At 37.1% G+C, this 24,070-nt stretch overlaps 1 protein-coding gene and 1 pseudogene across 2 annotated transcripts in view; both read right to left on the bottom strand.

Annotated features, from left to right (window-relative positions):
* The window catches only part of Gpc5 (glypican 5), a 1,351,527-nt gene that overhangs the window by 863,302 nt on the left and 464,155 nt on the right, over nucleotides 1-24,070 (bottom strand). The window lies entirely within an intron of this gene.
* LOC121832497 (small nucleolar RNA U3) lies at nucleotides 1,238-1,348 on the bottom strand (annotated as a pseudogene).

Here is a 24,070-nt window from a genome sequence, read left to right as displayed (position 1 = left end):
AAAGCCATTAATATAGTTTGAAAGTAAAGACAAGTCATCTGCATTTTCTAGTTTGAATTCCTGTTCACTCCATTTGTACATAAATAATACTTACCTATGTGCACATTTGAAAATATATAAACAGATATATGCATACACACAAAGTTTCCAATTTTAATATTACTTTATTTTCAGATATTCATGGTATTCTAAACCAGTGGTTCTTAACCTTTCTAATGTTGCAACCCTTTAATGCAGTTCCTCATGTTTTGGTTAGTCCAACCATAAAATTATTGTCATTGTTACATCTTAACTGTAATTTTGCTGCTGTTATGAATCAAAATGTGCATATTTTTGGAGACAGAAGTTTGTCAGCATGATCAGGTTGAGAGCCACTGCTGATAAAACTATTGAGACAGATGTGGGGTTGTAAAGAAACTATCCTCTTGTGGTCATTTATAATTCCTTGAATTTTTGCACGCTTATTGAGTGTTGTTAACTCATGAGTAAGTATTGAAGCAGGGTCTCAGATGAGTCCATGTGCCACTAAGGAAAAATGAGAGTAGAGATGGTAGTGAGAATGTTGGCTATAGCTATACCATTTGAGGTCACGTCCTATCCCTACTATTTACAAGTATGTCACTTTCTGATTTTTTTGTGGTTTTTTTTTTGTCTACTTCTTGCAGTAAGGATAACTATTTCATAAGTGATTGCATATCAAGTATACTTAGAAGAATAATTATACTAGATATATAAGAAGAACTAAAATGACCAAAGATAACAGAACATAGAGGCAAAGGTTCCAGGTGGGCACCCGCTCAACTTCTCCATGTTCAATGAGTTGTGTGGATGTTGTGCTCAGCAATGGGGCCCTGCAGTTAGTTTGTGGAGAGCAACTTAGTATCAGCCTGGGTTGTTCAGAGCTTTCCATGTGGGCCCCTTGGCTAACAACTCCAGTGAATTAAACCCAGTACTGTCTCTGGAAGACTTGTTTGGCTACAAGGAATGTCCAGTTGAGATTTGGCATCATCCATTACTAGGAGTCCTCATTAGGACTTTATATATTCCAGGTTGTTCTCATACCACCCCCTAAATGTCACCCAATTCCAGCCATCTCTCCCTGCACTCTTCCTCTCCATCCCCCAACCATTGATCCCTCCTGCTGCCATCCATACTTGCCCCCAGCCCACACATAAAATCTATTCCATATCCCCTTTCCAGAGAGATCCATTTATCTCTCCTAGATGCCTCCTCTTAAACTAATCTCTCTCAGTCTATGGATTGTAGCTTGGTTATCATTTACTTAAATATCTACTTATAAGTGAATACAGTAACGAACTATAGAAATAATCCCTGAAAGTATAGACTGAGGGAACTGGATGCAGAGATCCACGGCTAGGCCCTGGGTGGAGCGCCGGGAGTCTAATTAGCAAAAAAGAGGAGGGTTTATATGAGCGAGAATTGTTGAAACCAAGGTTGGATAAAGCACAGGGACAAATAGCCAAGTGAATGGAAACACATGAACTATGAACCAAAGGCTGAGGGGCCCCCAACTGGATCAGGCCCTCTGAATAGGTGAGACAGTTGATTGGCTTGATCTGTTTGGGAGGCATCTAGGCAGTGGTACCAGGTCCTGGGCTCGCTGCATGAGTTGGCTGTTTGAAACCTGGGGCTTATGCAGGGATGCTTGGCTCAGTCTGGGAGGAGGGTACTGGACCTGCCTGGATTGAGTCTACCAGGTCGATCTCAGTCCTCGGGGGAGGCTTTGCCCTTGAGAAGGTGGGAATAGGGGGTGGGCTGGGGGGAAGGGAAGGGGGGCAGAAAAGGGGAGAACAAGGGAATCCATGGCTGATATGTAGAACTGAACATGCCTTTAAGTGTTTATCGGCTATTTGATTTTCCAATATTGAGAATTCTTTGTTTAGATCTGCATAGGTGATCAGAAAAGATGCAGAGACCCACAGTCAGACATTCTGTGGAAAAAGAAGCTAAATTGGAGGCTTCCATCAAATCCTTCTGCTCAAGAGCTCAGGGAATCCTACAGAAGAGGAGGCAGAAAGATTCTAAGAGTCTGAAGGGATGGAGGATACTAGGAGCACAAGGCCTTCTGAATCAACAAAGTAAGGTGCACACGTGAGCTCAGAGACTGAAGCAGCAAGCACAGGGCCTACGTGGGTCTACATCAGGACTTCTGGGTATATATTACAGTATTAGCTTAGTATTTTCATGAGATTACTGACTAGGAGAATGAGTGGGTCTCTGACTCTTGTTCCTGCTCTTGGGAAATATTCCTCCTGTTGGGTTGTCTTGTAAAACTTCAATATAATAGTTTTGGTTTCATCTTATCTTAATTTATTTTATAATGCGTGTTTGGCATTAGAAGCCCATTCTTTTCTCACAAAATATGGAAATGGAATAGATCTGGATGGGAGGAGATATGGGGAAGAATTGGGAGAGGTAGATGGAGGGAAAACTATAATCAGGATATATTGTATGAGGAAAGAATCTATTTTCAATTAAAAAGAACATTATTCATTAGCATCAATAAAACATAGCTCTGAGTGCTATAGCAAACATCATCTTATTACACTCTTACACCCCAAGAGCTCACCATCATTATTCTACTTTCATTTAATTCATTCATTGATTTTATTTTGAAGTAATGGGGATTGAACCTAGAGCCTTGAACATAGTAGGCACCCACTCTACCACTAGAATATACCTCCAGCCCTCATTGTAATTTTGAAGATGAAAAAACTAGAGGTTCAAAGACATTAGTGATTTATCCAAGTTCATACAATGATTAATATGTAGCCCTGGAATCTGATTAGTCCTGTTGAATGCTCATATTCTAAACCAAGCACTTAGCACAGACAACAAAGCAAGTTTCCTAGGGAATTTAAACAAAAATGACATAAAAATTCACTTCATTAGAAATGAAACAAAAGCATGAATCATCCAGGAAGTGGAAGAACAAGTACATTCCATCCAGTGCTGGTGGGAGGCAGTACTCCGGACAGTGAAATATCCTATAGATTTAATTATGAGGAAAACGTTCTGAGTATCTTATATAAAAGACATAACAAAGGTTACAGAATCAATGATTCCAATACCTATGAGATTAATGGGATCTAGACTTGGAGTGTCTTTCTGTATAGGCCAAACAGCCTTTTGCTTTGAGATTGTGTGTGTGTGTGTGTGTGTGTGTGTGTGCAATTTTTTTAAGTTAAGGCAGATATAAATGAACATAATCCTTACAATGGTTAATTTAGTTTATACCTCCTAAGTGGTATCAAAATTTTACAAGGCTAATGTCCTGCTATTTTCTTTGTTATAATAAATTCTCTTACAAAGCAGGTGATTTTGGCTTACATGGCCAGACAGACACAGTTCATCAAGGGAGGGAAGACCTGCCAGCAGGCAGAGAAACTACGGCGGCGGGAAGAAAAAGGTGGCTTGTTACTGCATCCACAGTCTGAAAGGGAGGTTCAGAGAGAAAATGGCCTTTAGTTATAAAGCCTTGAGGCCCAAGTCCAGTGGCCCATTCTCTCAAACAAGACTCCATTCCCTAACAGCTCCACACCCTTCCCAAACAATGCCCCATGCTAAGGGCAAATGTTTAAACGTGTGAACACATTTCACATTCAAACCAGAAGAGCAAAACAGAGATCCCTATTGCCTGGGGAGTGGGGTTGGTAATGACAATAGAGTATTACACTAAAAATGAGATGATATTTCTTCCCACACTGAAATAAATAATACACTTCTTAGCATAACTTCAAAATAGCACTAGGCTGGCCTCTGACTTACTGCTTTTGTTCCTAAGGTTGATTTAAGTTATTTGTCTTTCCCATTTTCTTAAGCTGAATTTCAATGGTTATACTAAATTCCACACTGGCTTTCTGTTAGTCTTTGACTGTCCAAATTATAAAATGGGACAGTTATTGATTATATATTTCTGTTAACTCATATATAAACCATGAGAAGCTGCATCTTATAGTGTCTCTTCATATTTTTTGGTGCTTATGAAGGAAATTTATGAACAAAATTTGCTTTCAAAATTTTCTTTGTGATAATCTTTTAAAACTTACTTATTGAGTATCACTCTTTCATAACATTTTAGAGGCAGACTTTGTATTTCAGAATGTTTTCATCTTTGAAAACTTGACTGTTAATATTTACAGCTGAATTTAACTATATTTATAGTAATAGTAAGATGTGATAGTCAGTTTTGGTTCATAAATGATATTTTGTCATTTCAATTCATAAAACACAAGGAGATGAGTTTTCTTCATTTTTACAGTTAAATTTGTAAGAAAAGCAGTCAGTCAATATCAAGATAATGAGAAATAAGACACACTGAAATTAAAAGCTAAACTGTTAGTATCTGAATTGTTCTTGTAGGGGTTGAAGAGATACCTCAGTGGTTAACAGTGAGACAATTTTTCCAGGACTCAAGTTTGGTTCTCAGCACCCATATTGGAAGGTTCATAACCTCCTGAGCTCCAGGAAATCAGTCATCAGTCATCATCTGTCGAATCTGAGGGCGCCTGTATTCACACATGCAGATAGCACAGCCCACCCACACACAAGAACACAAATACATATAATTTTAAAAACAAATAAATAGGGGCTATGAAGATGGCTAAGCTCTTCCACAAGACCTCAGTTTGCTTCCAAGCATTCATGTTAGGTGCCTCACAACTGCCTGTTCCTTCAGCTCCAGAGTATCAAACACCCTCTTTTGGTCTCTGTGTATACTCCCACATACATGGCCTATATTCACACAAATGCACACACACACATATACATAACTAAAAACAATGAAAGGTAAATAAAACATAAAATAGGTCTTAAAATGCTCTTTGCTTATAAACTGTATGTCAGGTTTATGAGTACTAGGGATAAAATGCAGTAAGAAGTACCTGGCAATCATCTGTGTTCTTATGGAGCTAAATACCATCTGGTGCACCTTCTTAATATTTCTTCCTCAAACACCATAATAAGCAGTACCATTGACATACCATATGTCTCTCCTGGATGGTGATAACTTATTAAAAGGAAGAACCAAACCATACCTGACATGTGTACTAACAAGATACACTCAAATTGCTTCTTCTCCATGGCACGGATAATTTTCATTGATTCCAAAGCTTCATTTTTTATTCTCCTGATATTTAATACATATCTGCAACTACAGTATTATCCTATTTGGTTCTAATATACATTCACCAATGTGGCCTGATAATATTGAACAAAGCTTAATCAAGAGAGACATGTTATCAAGTTAAATAAATGGCTATTTTAAAAATACTATTTATTTTCTCTAACATATATCTTATGAATTTAGAGATATTTTATACTATTAAAATATCTATTTTAGAGAAATAATTTAGTCATTTGATTTTTATTTTGTAAAAACAAAGTTAAAAACAAATTCTTGCCCCAAAAGGCTTGTAAGCTTAGCATGAGTCGTTGATGTAGCACCAAACTGAATGCACAGAATAGAGATGTTCAATGGATATCCATTTAGTGAATGAGTGACCACCTACCATGGTATCTCAATTAATGCCAAGTTTCTTTTTAAGTTCTACTTTGACATGTTACATGCCATCTTAAACTAACAATGTCGGGAATGAAATTGCAATGTTCTAGATCACTTCAATTGTCCTATCACACAGTAAGGAATTGCTGACTCCGACTCCAAGGCAAGCCCTGTATTGAGCTCTGTAATGCTAAGGAAAACAAAACCCCACCTCCTTGACTCCTGAAGAACAAAATGTAAATGTAGAATTGGGATCAAAATTGTGACAGGAGTGAGTTGAATTTTATTTCAATAAAACAAAACTATCAATATAACTTTAGCTGAAGTGTTCTTAGTATTTTTGTCCCTTTTCTCATTCTCGTGATTGCAACAGTGGCAATTATACACCAAGAATTATGAGAATTTGTCTATGCAGAGATGATGGATGAAGTCTGAAATGCCATAGTACTTCAATCAGCGCTTCTTTTAAAAAGGGTTGTGAATCAAAATTAAAAGAGGTTGAATACTAATAAATTATAGAGTAAAAAACTGAAAATACAAATGAAGCACAACTGATCAGTAATGACATACCAACTGGAAACAAGCTGTAACTTAGAAGATTTTCAGTGCCTGGAAGTTCAAAACTACTTGAAAACTCACCAGAGACAATTAGCAGGAGGCATCAACAAGAAAGATTCTAAGTGTCATAGTAACACTTACCATTTCTCTTTAGTAAATGGAGGCAAGGCAATCTGAAAATTTAAAGTTTCCAGATTTGAATCCTCAGTAGGAATAAAAATGGAATTATGAACACTAAAAACTGCAACAAAATACAGTAATAGTAAATTATATTAGCAGCTGAAAATTAAGATATAGTTATGCTAAAATAAATATTGTGAACTTGCTTACACTTACATTTAGCATTAAGTGGATTCTGCTAGAGCAGTGGCATTAGTGTGATACCAGCTGCAAGGGTATGAACAGATGAAGTGGTGTTAGTGTTAAACCACCAGGTACATGCTCAAGGATTTGAAAGAATAACACAAACAGGGCAGAGAACCCAAGTTCTTATTCTCGACAAACTTCATGCCCATGTGTGATGGCTAGCTTTATGTCCACTTGACATTAACCAAGAGTCTTCTACAAAGGGAGAAATTCAAATGAAAAAAGAAATGCTTCCATAAGTTCTGACTGTAGGGCATTTCCTTAATTAGTGATTGAAGGGGAGGGCCCACCCCATTGTTGGTCCCAAGATCTATAAGGAAAGAGGCTAAGAAAACCATGAAGAACAAGTCAGTAGGCAGCATCCCTCTGTGGCCTCTTCATCTGTTCCTGCCTCCAGGTTCCTACCCTGTTTGAGTTACTATGCTAACTTCCTTCAGGGATGGATTACAGTGTGGAGTGTAAGTGTAAGCCAAATAAACCTTTTCCTCCCAACTTGCTTTTGTTTGTGCTGTGTTATCATAGCAAAAGTAATCTTTCTTTCTTTTTTTTTCTGTGTAGCATTGTGCCTTTCCCAGAACTCACTTTGGAGACCAGGCTGGCCTTGAATTCACAGAGACCCGCCTGCCTCTGCCTGTAGCAAAAGTAATCTTAACTAGGACAAAACTTCACAATCAAGGAGAAACTCTGGTATTTTAGGGAGTACCTTCCATTCATTCAAGGGGCTCTGGGACTGCAAACTGGCTCAGGTCTAGAAAGTGGTTCACAGGCCAGGATTCCCTATTGCCATAATCTAATGCAGCCTTTCTTCTGTTTGTTTGAGACATTTTCTACTTATACTGCTCAAACAAAAATGTAATAGGCTTCTTATTCTTTTCATAACTGGAGACTTTGTGACTACCAAAGGTCCACATGAGTTATGCCACCATAAAATTCACTTGCCTGTGCTTCCCATTACAGGTCAGGCCATTATGGGCATCACTTTGCTTTGCTGACCATTAAAATAACTATGGTCAACTTGCCTCTGGTGATTCAAGGCTGCCACCTGGCCCCTGCTTTTTCAGGGCCCAATTAAACCCATGGCATTTAATCCATCCAACTGGGCAGCAGCATCTCCAATTGTAAGGTCTGGCACACCATCATACAGAGTAAACTGGAGAAATGTTTTAATTTTCAATGAAAAGTCCAGATAATTGCAAAGCTGGCTTATAACTGTGTTCTAAGGTATCACTCCAAGATGTGAAACTGATTCAAAGACTCAAGATTTTGAGTTTAATTTAGTTTCTCACTCCACCTCCCACATCAATAAACTCCAGGATTTGGATTCTGGAACTACTCTTTCAGATTAGAGAGGACGGGATTAACAGAAAGGATCATCTCATCCAACAGTGACATCTGCTGTTCATTTACTAGGCTTACAGATGCTGCAGTGCTCTGAAGAACAGGGATAGGGTGGCACTGTGCAAATCACATTTACATAAGAGGGAAATACTCAGAAATAAGGGGCAAAAAGTAAAGCTCCAAAGTTGCTAAGCATTGACATTATCCAGCTAAAAATATCGTATTTTGTTATTATTGAAGTTATGCTTTACATATTTGTTGTTTAAAGATTACACCAAAGCAGACAGCAAATGAAATTTTCAGAGCAGAGGTAGATGTAGAAACATATGGATTTTTTGGTTAATTTAAATACTGCACTCCCATTATTCAAATATATGCAAGGATTTGTATATTTCCATGGTAGCATCTTTGTTCTGAGTCATCTCAAAAAAAAAAAGGGGGTGAAAAAAAACCTATTAAACTATAAACATTGTTTTCATGGAAACCAACAGAAAAGAATCATAGCTAGCATCAAGTTATATAACAGAAAGTACTGGACTGAGCTGGAGTAACATGAAAGCTGGGTTTCTCAGTAACAAACATGGCAAAAATTAGGTCCAGGTGGTTATGCAATACTGGAAACTTACGAACAAATCTATCACAAAGCACACATCCCCATACAAAGTCAGAAACACAAAGTCAGAGTGTGGTATAATGAGGACAGGAGTTGGGTAACAAGGGATACCCTCCCAAACTGGAAATCCTACAGAACATACTTGTCAAACAGGTATCCTAAAAGCAAGGAAAGCCAAGGATTGTCTCACATAAGGCACAATGGTGGTAAGGAGAGTAACAGCCACAGGATGGAATTCTCCTAAACCAGAGACGGTTCTGGGAAGCAGGACAAAAGCAGGTTCACAGTGCTCAAAAAGCGATACAACAATCTTATGGTAGCAATATTATTAAGAGTGCCCTTGAGCTGTGACCACTTTCTCACCTCACAGAGAAAATCCCTGCTTTCTGGTTGGTAAGGATAGCAACAGGAATCTTAAAAGGTCTTATTAATAAATAAAATAAAAAAAAAACATAGAGCCAAATATGGAGTAAAAGCCTAAGATCAGGGAAATAGGGAGAACCACCAGCCAACCTTTTCTCACTGACTTTGCTGCTTCCAAATTCGAGTTACCTCCTGTCTACCCATGCCTTTATATGCCTTGCTGTTCTGCCCTTTCATTGGCTCTCTTAACCCAGCTCCCTCACTTCCTCTTCCTACACAGCTCTGTCACTTTCTGACTGTATTTATAGACCTCCAGGTCTCTATGGTTGGTACTGGGGTTAAAGGCGTGTGCCACTACACTTGGCTCTGTTCCCTAATCTGGCCTTGAACACACATGGATCCTGCCTGCTAAGGGATTAAGGGCATGTGGTGCCTGACTTCTTGTTTACTTAAAATGGCTGGCCTTTCCCCCCCTAATGTCCAGGCAAGCTTTATTTATTAACATACAAATAAAATATCACCACATTTCAGTACAAATAAAATATACCACAAAGGATAGCCACTACTTACAACTGACAGGCACTAAAGAGTTGACTTAGAAGCCATGTAAACATAGTGTAAAACAATATAAATAGGAACATAACAACACTAAAACCCAAGAAATGTACTGCTATGAAACAGATGAGAAATTTTGTGCATTCTATCATAAAATTTAAGAATACAATAAAATATAAATAGACCTTAAAGCAACAAGTAAGATTGTAGAGAGGAGAGAGAATTTGAAATAAAAAGGTGGAATTCATGAAGGAAATAAAATTTAAGGGAAAATTCATTTTACTAAATGATAAATAATAAAGAGAACAGCATTGAGGAGATGGCTCAGAACCTAAGCTCAAAAAGTAAAGCAAGTCTCAGGAGGCGAGTTTGAACCCTGAAACCCATACAAGAAGCCAGACACAGAAGTGTACATTCACATCCTCAGCATTCCTGCAGCAAGGTAAGAGTGGAGACAGAAGAAGGAGGAAGAGGAGGCGGAGGAGGAGGAGGAGGAGGAGGAGGAGGAGGAGGAGGAGGAGGAGGAGAAGGAGAAGGAGAAGAAGAAGAAGAAGAAGAAGAAGAAGAAGAAGAAGAAGAAGAAGAAGAAGAAGAAGAAGAAGAAGAAGAAGAAGAAGAAGAAGAAGAAAAGTAAAATCTGACATGCTTGTAATCCCAGCACTCAGGAGGCAGAAGCAGATTACAAGTCTGAGGGCAGCCTTGTATTCCCAGTGAAAGCCTGTCTCAAAAACAAAAATAAATAAAAACAAAACAAAAATGTAATGTAAAAAGAAAAAATAGAAGTAACTGAAGTGTATTGTCTACAATAAGCCCAATTGACTATTTTATTATATTTTAAGAATATATGTATATGGTTAAATGTTCACCTACAAGGAATATCATTTTTTAATAATTGTACTTTATAGTAACTATACTTTTAAAAAGAAATAAAATTAAGATAGCATTACTTCAGAGCTTAGTCAAAGAGAACAGTTCACTTACAAAAATGAAAATCAATTTGATTTTCCACAGTAAAAATATGGTACACACCAGAAGAGGGAAATACCTATAAGCTAATGAAGAAAAGAGATGCAAAGGCCAAGGATTCATCTCTGTCACTATCTAATGTCCATCAACTCTAAGATCTGTAAGCTATAACCAACTATAAATCCAGGAAACACTTTATAGTAAGGACTTGTTGGGGAATCTAGCCAGAACAATTGCTTTTCCTGTTGCTGTGATAAAATACTGTGACAGAAGCAACCTAAAGAAGAAAGGATTTATCATGGGGTCAAAGTTCAAGGGTAAAATCTATCATGACAGAAAAGTCAGGGCATTAGAATCTTAGGGGAAGCCTTACATCACATCTACAATCCAAGTCAGAGAGCCATGAGTTCGGGCTGCTGCTCAAATCTCTCTCCTGGCTAGGGAATGGTGTGACCCACATTGTCAAGTTCCCACAGGTATTTGCAGAGGTTAAATAACCCCTCACAGGGATGCCTGAGGCTAGTCCTTTGGGTGATTCCAAAACCTATCAAGTTGACAGCAAACTACCCATATCAACAGTCTCAGGCTCAAGAAGTGACAGATTTAGAGTAAACTAGGAAACATCAAACATATCTCTCTGTAGATCTAAGAAAATTATATCATAGAAAATTTAGAAAACATTTGTACTTACAATCCTCATAATGTGCAAATAATCCAACCATGAACATTTGGAGGAAAGATAACTAAATTAAGAAGGAATTGGCTTCCTGATTGCCATGTCTGTAATGGAGGAAAATAGCAGGTTATTTTTAGAACTCACAAATACATTAACTAGTGCTAAAACAAATACTAAGAAATGTCCTATCACAAAATCAAATAGCACAAAAGGAGTAAAGAGATTAGAAATGGCACAGAGTTTAATTTTATTGCAGTTCCCTGTGAGCCTGTGATATTGTCTAATGTCACAGCCTTAAATATTGTCTAAATGTGAGGAAGTTTAAAGGTGGATTGAACTATAAAAATGACAATTAGAAATACTGATTAGTTATATAGATTAAAATACATAATCATTTTAACAATATATATTCTAATATTATTAGGAAGTAATACAAATACAAAGATGTAATTGGACTCATTTACCCCCCCCCCCAATCCCGGCCACTAGTCCCAAATAAACAACACAGAGGCTTAATATTACTTATAAATGCTCAGCCAATAGCTCAGGCTTATTACTAACTAGCTCTTACATTTTAAGTTAACCCATATTCTTTATTCACACTCTGCCACATGGTGGTACCTTTACTAGTATGGCAATTCACCTTCTTCTCCCTCTGCATCTGGCTGGTGACTCCTAGCTCTAATCTTCCTCATCCCATCATTCTCAGGTTGGCTTTCTTGTCTAACTTTATCCTGCCCAGTCATGGGCCAGTCAGCTTGTTTATTAAACCAATCATAAAGACATACATTCACACAGTGTATAAAAAGATTATTACATAGCACAAAGACATATGAAATATATAAAAATAAAAGCATCCAGATCTTTAAAAGTGCAATGCTGAAAGGTACAAACAAGTGGGTAATCGGGTTATTTGTATGTGCTTATTATTTGCTTAGATTTTCATACTTCATCTCAAAATTTTTAACAATATCTTTAAAATGCTTATTTTATACCAATTTTATGATAATCCTAAATGTCTGATTCTAATTTTGCCCTTGCACCAATTTTTCTTGAGTATGGGTTTTCTTTTGTTATTCTATTTTGGCTGGTAAAATACAACAGAAACTCACAGCAGAATGAATGCCTCTCTACTTGACTACCCTTCAATGTCTTGATACTGGTGTTTGTTTTCAGTTTTCTTGGTTACTTGCTATTTTGTTTGATTGTTTTGTTTTTCAATTTTCAAGCTATTAATTACATCAGTATGACGGGTAGGCAACAGAGAGCTTTCTTAATCAGAGGACCAGAATCCATCTCATTTTCTTAACAAAATTATTTGATACTTGTAACTTTCCAGAAGGAATGGAGAGTTAAAGTCATAAATTTTCCGTGACATGGAAAAATCACCTAGGAACTGAAGTCTCTATTTCAGCTAATACTGACAAGATATGGTTGACAGGACAAGAAAGTTGGCAGTTAAGTGCTCAGGTGGAAAGGTGTCTGAACAAATAATACAATTCATCCTACCCTCAAGAGGAGAAAATATGTATTAGTGAAACTTCAAACCCATGTCACTCTCACCTTTTTTAATACTCCCAAATTGAGTTGACAACACCCTATGATCAACCATATCAAAAGCACTTGATAGATGAAATGCCATTAACAGAATGAGCCGCTATCCATCATACAGTAGAAATTCATCTATCACTCATGAACCAAACCCAATTCTATCTTATGGTGAAGCATAAACACTCCACTGAAAACTGTGAACTTCTAATGACCTGAAACTTCTCTTTCATGACCATGTGACAACACTCAAAGAAATAATACAGAAAGTTCATAGATGTTCAGTAAAAATGACTTCAGTGACATGGTATATACTAGCCAGGATAGTGATATTCCAAGCACAACACTCATTTGACTGTCAGAATAAGGTGGCAAGGCTTCCTGCCAAGAGAATAGCTTAATATATATACCCTATAAGTAACATAGACTTTCTTTTTTTTCATGTGATAATGCATGTAATATGCATTAGTGTGTGTATTACATGCATTCACATTTTTGGATGCAATGTATGTGAGAGAAGTGCATGCTCACATGAGTGCAAGTGCATGTGATGCCCCATTTCCTGATCATTCTATACTTTGTTTTTATTGGGGTTGGGTCTTTCACTGAGCCTGGAACTTGCTTGTTCTAGCTAGTCTAGTTAGGGAGTTTGCTCCTGAATGCCCTGTCCATGATTTCTAAGTTCTGGGATTACAGGCAGTGTCCATGCTGGCATGACTGATAGATAGGTCAGTTAAAGGGATCCTAATTCCAGTACTACTCTGTCTGGCAGAAAACTTTATCTACTGAACCATTTCCTTGGCTTTCTCATTACATATTTTCAAATAAAAAGAAATGCATAAGCAAGTCTTTCACACAAGTTGATCTTAATCATCTTCTCAAGTTTCACATTTAGAAGCATGCATAATTGCAGTAGAAGTGCAGATGAACAGTGATTAAAGCATGACAGAAAACACATTTCTTTATGCAGATGTTCAATCCAATTAATTATCTACCAATAGAAAACATAGCCTCTACTTTAATAAATAATGTTTAAATGTTATATAACACGATATTTTTACTGTTCCTATGAAGAACTTAAACCCATTTTGTTCTAAAAATGCTTGATGGACAATGTGTTCTTTAATACAGAATTATCAATGTGGTTAGAACTTAAATATACTAATTTATCCTTGTATGATTAAGATGCATGACATGAGCAATAATTCTCTATGCAGCAATAATTCATAATTTTCCTTAAATTAATTTTCTACATACATAGTATACATACTTGTACAATAATTATGATTTTCATCACGAAATGAACCTTAAAACCTGTGATGAATTATATATATATATATATATATATATATATATATATATATATAGTTTTCCAAATACTGAACTCTCTGTCTATAATTTCCACCTCAAGTCAATGGGAATTTTCATTCTTCTAATATATTGCATATTAAAAATGAGCTGTGTTTTTATTGATTTTGAAAGCAACACTTCCAAGTACGAAAGTAATAGCTTTTTGATTGATTTGGTCAAGATGGGTTAGACATCAAGAACAGAAGGGGAATTAATCTGCAAGGGTTGATATAAGACCTGTTCACAATATAGATTTCCCTTTTGGTGTCATTGTTCTCTTGTTAGAGACCTGATGGACTGCTCTTACTGGGTTGAATGATAAAATGACCAGAACTTGAGAGATAGTAAGTAAAGACAGGGGAAAATTAAATCCATTCTCAAATTAAAGGTGGGGACTGAATTTCACCTTAAAGAATTCTTAGTAGAAACTACACATTTTTAGCTGGGGAAATGCTTAATCCTTATAGAAAACAGTAAGACAAAATTCACATAAAAATATGAAGATCATGATGCCCTGATAATGTAATGTGCCATATTGAAGAAGGTACCATAATGATATGCTTAGAAGATAGATCTTCAATGTTCATATCATCAAATAAGTATTTAGGTATTTAATACTAAGTATTATATGAGGAGATCTTAATTAACATGAGTTTACTGATTGTTTCAGTGTATAAATAAACAAAAAGCAGTGAGCTTTACATACCTACAATTCCTGTTTTTCTATTTTATCTCAATAAAGGAGAAAATAGAGAATGTAATTTAACTTTGTCTCTCTGTTTGAAGTTGAACAGATGTTTCAGACAATGTGCCTACAAATTGCTTTAATTGTCAACTAAATTGCACACAATACCCTATAGTTTTGACACTGACAGTTATTCATTTCTTTTTTTCAAATGATTCAGAAAATGTTTTGAGGGCCCAGCTAGCACTAGATACTGGATACTCTGTGTTAAGCAAAATAAAACATAATTCATTCCTACATATTATAATCAGAGCCCATATGGTCACACCGTGACAGTCATGATCATCAGCATTGAGGGGCAATGAGGTTCTCGGGCCACCTGGGAGGCAACAGGAAATGGAATATTGTTGAGAAAAACTGAACTCTGAAGTGATCAGGCCTGAGCCTGCTTCTGAGAGACACTAGCAAAACCATGAAGATTCACCAGTCTTCCTGCCATCCAGGATATAGATAGTAGTGAGTACAGGGAAATAAGTAGCTGAGGAAAGAGTATATTGAAAGCTTTGATAGTTCACTACATAAACAAATCCTTGTATAAAACATAGTGCAGAAGAAAGAGTGATAAAGAGTGTGTGAGCTACTTCAGACAAGAGTACAGGATCACATCATGAGAAAGAAAAGAAGAGCTGGGGGTGGGTAGGGAATTCACATGGAACATACCTATAACACTGCATGCCATCAGGAATTTTTTCCAAGATTTTCTAGCATGTCAGGTTCAGTTTTATAAATGTAGGAAGGTTTTTCTAGATAGTGAAATGATAGAATAGTCAAGAGAGTTCTTGAAACTCCCAAGGGACATGCCATGGTATCTAAGGCAGAAGAAAACATAAGGCCTTAGCAGCGCTAAGGTAGGGTATGTCTAACTGGGACCCAAATTGAGATGTGGTAAAAACAACATTGTGACTGAGATAAGAAGAGCTTAGAAGGATGGGATTGATTACTCCTGGGATAGGGTTCAACCGGCTTCCTTGTCTAGTGTGTCACTAATTCAGTACAGCAACCCTGTGTCCATTAGTCCTTCCTCCATCCTAGTGCCAATGCCATGCCATGGCTTGTGCCCTCATCCCATCTCAAGGACTTACTCTGTTATATCTAGAGCCTTTCTCTCTCCAATTTTACTTCCTCTTTAAAATTCCAGAGCAAATTTTCTAATGTATGAAGTTAACAAGACAATTCGCTTGCTTAAATGTTCATTTAAAATAACAACAAGGAGCCTGCGGAGACGGTTTAGTACATACAGTGCTTTCCATGCAGTCAGGGAGCCCTGAGTTTAATTCGAACTACCCAATCACAACAGCGAGGGCCTGGACCTCAGCATTGCAAAAACAAAGACAGAAAGATCCCAGCAGCATACCGGCCACTTGAGTCCACCCAAGTCAGGAGACTCCAGGTTCATGAGAGACCGCATCTCAAAAAACAAGACAGAGAGTAACTGAGGAAGAGTAACTGATATCAGTCTCTGGCTTCTCTAAGTACATAAACACACATGAACACTCACCTCTGCTCATGCACACACGAACACATTTGAACATACATACAGCATATAAATTAAAAAAAAAAAACATGAACTCTGTTCTAAGCACAGCTATTAATGTAGCACGAATCTTAAAAGTTCTTATTAATAAAAACAAACCCGGAGCTGGGTATTGGGGTGAATGCTGGAAGATCAGAGAAACAGAACAGGCCACAGCTACCTCACCTCGCCAGTTCCTCAGCTAATCCTGTTTCCTCAGACTGGAAGCCTCTAAATCCTCATCCAGAATGAATCTTAGCTGAATAGTTCCTCGAAAGCCTGAAAGCTTAACCAGCTCTAGTTCCTGGTCTTCATGCTTTATATACCTTTCCACTTTCTGCCATCACTTCCTGGGATTAAAGGCTCACTTCCTGGGATTAAAGGCGTGAGTCACCATGCCTGGCTGTTTCCAGTATGGCTTTAAACTCACAGAGATCCAGATGGAGCTCTACCTCCCAAGTGATAGGGTTAAAGGCGTGTGTGCCACCATTTTCTGGCCTCTATATCTAGTGGCTGTTCTGTTCTCTGACCCCAGATAAGTTTATTAGGGTACATAATATTTTGGGGAACACAATACCACCACATATAAACATCTAAATCAAAGGACCATTTTAAGAATGATGAGTGTTAATCCAGAAACTGGCAAAAAGATTCACCATCCTTGGTTCTACATGTGATAGAGGATTTGAACTTAAAGATATGCACTAGCCTTCCTCGGCCATGTTTCAAAGTAACAAGTACTTAGGCCTGGAGAAGGCTCACTGGAAAAGGTGTCTGCTGCCATGCTTGGTCACCAGAGTTAGATCCTGGAATCTATATAGGGCAGGGGAAAAACCAACTTCCACTAGTTGCTCTCTGACTTCTACACTTGCATCATGGAAGCTACACACACACACACACACACACACACACACACACACACACACACACACACGCATACATGCCAAATAACTTTTATAACTAATAAGTTAGCTGATACTCTCAGAACATGTAAGACAATGAAGTGTCTTGAACTCTTCGTATGTTAGAAAGATAAACAGATGATTTTTATGAAGTGGGTTTCAGTTCATCAATGCCATAATTATGTTAATTTGCTGTTAAACCAATAATAAAAGATAAAATCTCAAATCTCAAATCTAGTTAGTTTATACAAATAATGAATACACATAAATTTCCTTTGTGCATGATGACATTCCTTACCAATACTTCTGTTTATATTTTTTCAATCCATCCCTTAATAATTACATGATAAATATATAACTATCTATTGCTAAACACTATCATAGAAGCAAGAACTAGCTGGGCAGTGATGGCACACACCTTTAATCCTAGCACTAGGGAGGAAGAGGCAGGTGGATCTTTATGAGTTCAAGGCCAGCCTGGGCTACAAAGTGAGTTCCAGGAAAGGTACAAAGCTACACAGAGAAACCCTGTCTTGAAGAAGAAGAAGAAGAAGAAGAAGAAGAAGAAGGAGGAGGAGGAGGAGGAGGAGGAGGAGGAGGAGGAGGAGGAGGAAGAAGAAGAAGAAGAAGAAGAAGAAGAAGAAGAAGAAGAAGAAGAAGAAGAAGAAGAAGAAAGAACTAAAGGCAAAGATTTTATAATAGTGAAATTTTTGCTAAATCTAATATTTTATTATCTAATTTATGAAAATAATCAGAGTTAATAGTAGTCAAAGGGATCAACTTCACGGAAACTACATTATTATTTGTTTATAAAAACTAGAATCAATAACATATTATCTTCCACAACCATTAAGGAAACTTCAAGTTTCGTTGCAATATTTTAGTAGTCTTTAAGGATCTTCCTTATTTCATTCTACATAAGAAAACATTTTACTTTTGTGTGAACACCAAAGTATGACTGTTTCTAGGACTTTCATTGTGACCAGTAACATAAGTAGATACCATATGGATATCTGAAATAAGTCAGATATCATATGGATAGATAAACATACCATGAAAGAATTAAGAATCTACAGATGACTAAGTAAACCACGTACAGCTGTATTTTATATTCCTAACCTTTCTTGGTGAAGGAAGATCCTAAACACTGCCAGTAGCTTTGGCAACTGCTCCATAAAGCAGCAGTGTATCACCATATTCCTGAAGCTCTAAGCTGGAAGGAACCAATCTTAGCAGAATTCCCACAGCCTTAGGCTGTAGCAAATTCCACTTGCTTCTAAAGTCTCCAAAGACTCCCACCCATATACCAAAGTGTCCCAGGAAAGCACAACTCATAAAATACTCCTCAAATTCAGAGCAGATTTCTAACCAATATAGTAGGGGTAGATTTTATATACTTTTTACAAATTTGTCATTCTCTCATCCTGCAGAAAAATTAAGTGTGCTTAGATTGAGTGTTTCATAGGTAACATAACTCTGGAACTCCTTCAAACCATGGCTTTTCCCAGCTACGGGTTCATCTTTCTAATTTCCACTTACATTTGTTTGTCTTTATCAGTTTCAATAAAACCATATACAATCTGAAATAGAGCAAAAACACAATGAACCCAGTATATCTGTATATTAAATCACAGAAAATACATCTGCTCTCATAATGTGCCTTTCAAACTAAGTCTAGCTATAGTTTTATAAAATCTTGTATGTGGGAAATGCAATCTGGAGAAAGAATTTGTAACCTTCATCTCTAGGCACATAAGTCAATAGATCATTGTGACAGCTCTTCCAGCCATATGAAAGATCAATATTAAGGCATTTACCTGTGGAGATTTCAACATTGTGCCATAGATTTTTAGCTTACTGGCTCACTTTCCCATCTCCAACTTGCCGTTCCACAGAAACACGGCCAACTCTAAGCATAAGGTGTACACTAAGAATACACAATTATATTCTCTTATTTTTAGCATTTTGAAAAATTAGTTTTGGTCAAATTAAGTGCATTCGAATGAACATAAGTCAAGAGAATCTATTAACACAAGAGGGCACATATTTGTGAAATGGTTCTTATGCAATAGTTGACCTAACTTTCTGTATTTGCTAAAGATAACAGACATGGAAATATCATGATGAGTATGGAAATGTCATCATGATTTTTTTTAATTTATTTTATAATTTAATTTAACTTTACATATCAGCCACAGATTCCCCTGTCCTCCCTCCTCCAGCCTCCCCCCCTCTCCCTCCAGCTTGTCCCCCATTTCCATCTCCTCCAGGGAAAGGACTCCCCTGGGGATTCAGCTCAGGCTGGTGGATTCAATCAAGGCAGGTCTAGTCCCCTTCTCCCTTCACCCAAGCTGAGCAAAATGTCCCTTCATAGGCCCCAGGCTCCAAACAGCCAGCTCATGCACTAAGGACAGGTCCCAGTCCCATTGCCTGGGGGCCTCCCAAACTGTTCAAGTTAATCAACTGTCTCACATATCCAGAAACCATGATTGGAAAAAGCACAGGGACAAATAGGGGAAACACAAGAACTATGAACCAATAGCTAAGGAGCCCCCAACTGGATTAAGTCACCATGATTTTTGAAAATGTTATTTCAGCTAGGGAAGATAAGAAAAAAAAAATCTCGTTTGTTCTGCTGTGGGTACATCTATGTAAAACTAGAGCAATAAATAAGACAGAATGCTCCCTCATTTGCTTAACTAAACACTGTGGAACAGCTCTACACCCATCCACCATAAGAAATCTGTTGTAGAGTGATTAGATTAGCACCACGACTTGGAAAGCTCTGGGGGAAGGTAAAGAAGAATGGACCATTGTCTTGGAAATTTTCAAAACCTCAGTGGCAGTTATCTCCAGGTGGCATTTAAGAACTTTCCAGGAGAGCATGGACTCTCAAATAAATGTTCTCCTCAGCTTACATGTCTTCTCATCTATCTCTTTTCTATGTACCTGAGCCAATTTCAACACAATTATCTGTGGTATTATTTAACATACTGTCATAAAATTACTAGAATGATGAGATGAAACTTTGCTTTCCATTTTCTCTAGAAAAAGGTTGCTTGCTGGATTGCAACACATTATATGTTACTGTGGACTCTATAATGATATGACTATAAGATATAACAAATAGTCATACATTGTTTCAGAGCTCTTTAATTTATCCTAGATTCCTGGGCAAATAAATACTTAGTGACATCAAATTCTGGTTCTTTTTCCTTATGTTCATCTACTGAAAACACTTGTTCCAATTTTTTTTTGCAAATAGATAGCTATGTTAATAATTTTTATGGAAAGTAGGCAGAAAGTGTGCAGTTACTCCAAGATGAGACAATTAAAGTGTTCTGATTCAGCCTGACAAGTCCTCATTCGTGATGAATAGAGAAGACTAAGTAAATGTCTACATAATAGAAGATGCTTTGATGCCTGAAAATCCCTTCAGACCTCTAGGATCTTCCCTTATTAGAAGACAGAGTTGGGCAGAATAATATGCTCAAGGAAGTGATTTTGATTATATTTATTAATAATAACTTCTTTATGCAAGTAATAAAATCATTATGGCATAACAATTGTGCCTTGTTAAAATTTTTGGAATATGGCAGGAGAGATATGAGTAGAAAATAGGCAAAATAGTATTTTTAAAGTAAGTAAAGGGTTTATAAACTGCATAAAGTAGTAATTAGCTCATTGTATCTAAAATACAAGTATTTGCTTGTATGGTACAAACATAAATAAAACAGACAAAGCTATTTAGCAACTTATAAAACAACCCAATTAGCACACTGATCCGAGAGATAATACCTATTCAAGTAAAACTGGCTAAGGAGCAACCCATTGAGCATCCCTTGTCCACCACAGTAGCAATCCCGGGGCAAACCTGCATCTCTGGAGTGGAGACTATTCATGTTGTCATCTGAAACTTGCACGCTCTGGAAATGGTGCCATCTATCACATCCCCTCTTAGTTTATCTACTTAGCTTGTGTAGGATTTAGGTGATCTTAGAAAATAACAAACTCTTTTTAACTTTATCCATGGTCAGAACAATTCTGATGTTCGTAGTTGTATACCATTTGACTTTGGCTAATGATTTTTAATCCATGCTAATTTTAAAGTTAACAACATATATGCAATTTGTTTAATGCTAACTAATTTATACCCACTGTAGTACTTTTAAAATTGTTTGTGGTAGCCTAATATGTATTAACTGAATTGAGAATAAATTTCACTATTTTTAAGTAATACCTTAAAACAGGATATGCAAACAGTAATAAGAAATGAATGAATTTATTCTGTGAGAAATAAGGACAAAAGAGATCAAAATCAAATCAAAATATCTGATACTTCTTAGTGAGTATACTATGGAGATTCATATGATTACACAGGAAGTCACCTTTATGACTTAGGTGGGGAACATTTCCATACATTCAGAAAGATTTGTTTTCTCTGTGGGTACATGTTACTGATTTTATATTTCTAATTGTGACTTATCCTTTGAGTCAAACCCTAAAAAGTCCACTTTATACTCGATATTGGTGCATTCCATCTTTATCATATCTAATATTCCTCTCCATGTATGAAATCTGCTCAGCAGTTTCCACTGTGGAACATTTTATTATTAGTTTACTTGTTACGTCTGTTTCATCTATTACAACTAAAGTCTACAATTGATGGGTTTACAAACAAAAACCATTTCTACCTCACAGGGCTGGAAGGGGAGAAACCTAAGGTGAAGGAGCTGGTGTTATTGTACGTTGGGTGACGACCACTTTCCTGGTTCACAGTTGCTGTCCCAAACGGTGTAAAGATTGAGTCTGGAGTTTCTTTTATAAAAAACCCTCATTCCAATCATGAGGACTCTGGGCTCATAGCCTAACAACCACTTTAAGGCTGTGGCTTTCAATACTGCCATTTCCAAGTCTAGGTTTTCAATAGATGAGATTTTGGGGAGTTTACAAACATTCCTACCATAGTGCCATGACCTTCTCATAGAGCCCGCTAAGCAGTATGCCATAGTGGTCTTGTAAACAGCTCTCATATCCGCCCATTGTCTCCCTCCTATCAACAGTGCTGTCCAGATCACCACCTACATTGAATTAGTCTCCATTCAACAGATTCTACTCACAGTTACCAGACTACTGATTTGTTTTATAAGTCATCTTGCATAAGCCATAGCTTAAAATTTTTGTATGACTTTCTATTCTCCAATGAATTTCAAACCATTTGCCCCTTACTAAGCACTGTGTGGTTCCAATCTTTTCAGTTTTCAGTGTCAGCTCCGCCCCCCCATTGTTCTCAACTCAGTCCCATAATCTTTCTTGATTTTAATTTCTCTCACATATTTTAAACAACTATTCTCTCATTCTCTCTTTTTGACTGTGGCTCTGTCTTATACATTTAAACCACTCATCTATTGCCTATTATATGCTTAATTATCTTTTAGATATCAGGACAACCTCCTTAGTAAGTTTTATTTTTGCTGTTCATTATACCTTTCTTTCATATCATAAAGCCTAAATAATTACACATATTATCATCTAATTAATCCCCATCTTTTCTGGTAAACTAAGCTTCATGATAGAAAAGGACCACACCTGGGTCTTCTCATCCTTTGATTTACAAGAGCTCTTATCAAAGTAGTACTCAATGAATTCATTTTCTGAAACAAATGGATGCACCTGGTAGGTAGATAAGTGTCTGTTCCTTTATTTTTAAAAAAGAAAAAAAATACATCAATGAATGTTTTGAATACAAAGGGGTAAATTACTAATTAAGAAATAAAATGGTTTGTGATGGGGAAATAAATATTTACTAACAGATAATATAATTCTGCTATTCTCGTGCTGAAATTTGCTTAACGCAATTTTTATAGTCATTGATTAAAATGTTTTTAGATTGAAGTGAGAGAAAATACTTTTCATCTTTGGAATGGTAATTTGAGCATCTGAAGCATTCTGTGGGTGTAGCCAAACTCTAAGGAAAGTGATAACCATGCTATGGTCCAGCATTAAATCCATCTACTTTGAGGAATTACAGGAAAGTCTTTTGTTTTTGCTTGAAACAAAGCCAGAAAACCAGAACAGCATTATTCTAGAAGCCTGCTTTCAGGTGGTAAAATATGACCTACAGAATAAAGTATTCTTCAGTGGCAAGATCATTGTAACAGAGGAAAAGCAACAGAACAGATTTTTAATTCAGTGATTTATTTCCCTGGATTTCCACAACACTCCTGCAGACAAGAATAGATGAGTAGATGTCCTGTGGCTGGGCTTTGAGCACTGTTCTCTTAGCTTTAAGTCAGATATGACCTCTGAGTAGTGACAGAATGGGGAACATCTGGGTTCCATTTGCCTCTGGAAAGAATAAGATGATTCTTGCCTATCTTTCTTCCTTTTGCCTAACGTTTATCATTTAATAATCTAAATCATGAGGGCACCCTTAGTGTTTATGTACCAATTATCAGCCATGTTTGCCCAGCAGTCCAGATACCTTAGTTGACTGCTAGCTTTGAAATAAAACTTAAATCTCAAGGCTGACCTTGGAACCCAGCAAGTTTTTAAGATAAAAATGAAGCACAGAGCCTGCACGGTCTGCATCAGGCCCTCTGTATACAGGCTATGGTTATTTGGCTTGGGGTTTTTGTAGGACTCCTAACAGTGCAAGTGGGATGTTTCTGACTCTTTTGTCTGCTTGTCAGAACTTTGTCCTCTTACTAAGTTGTCTCAACCAGCCTTGATATGAGAATATATGCCCAGTCTTATTGCATCTTGTTACACCAAGTTCATTTGATATCCCTGGGAGGCCTGCTCTTTTTTGAATGAAAATGGAGGAGCTGTGAATTTGGGGGAGAGGGAAGTTGGAGGGTTGGGAGAAGATGAGGGAGGGGAGGTGGTGGTTGGGATGTGTTGTGTGAGAGAAGAATGAATTTTAAAAAGAAAGTGAAAGAAGGGATTTGGGAGGCAAGGAGGTACAGAAAGGAAAGGGGGCAAGAGATGGAGTGAGGAACAGGGAGGATCCAGCAAAATGAACTACATATTAAAATACTATAAGGAAACTTG

Source organism: Peromyscus maniculatus, chromosome 9 (genome assembly GCF_049852395.1).
Source record: "Peromyscus maniculatus bairdii isolate BWxNUB_F1_BW_parent chromosome 9, HU_Pman_BW_mat_3.1, whole genome shotgun sequence".
Taxonomy (NCBI): domain Eukaryota; kingdom Metazoa; phylum Chordata; class Mammalia; order Rodentia; family Cricetidae; genus Peromyscus; species Peromyscus maniculatus.
This window is presented reverse-complemented; position numbering and strand designations above follow the sequence as displayed.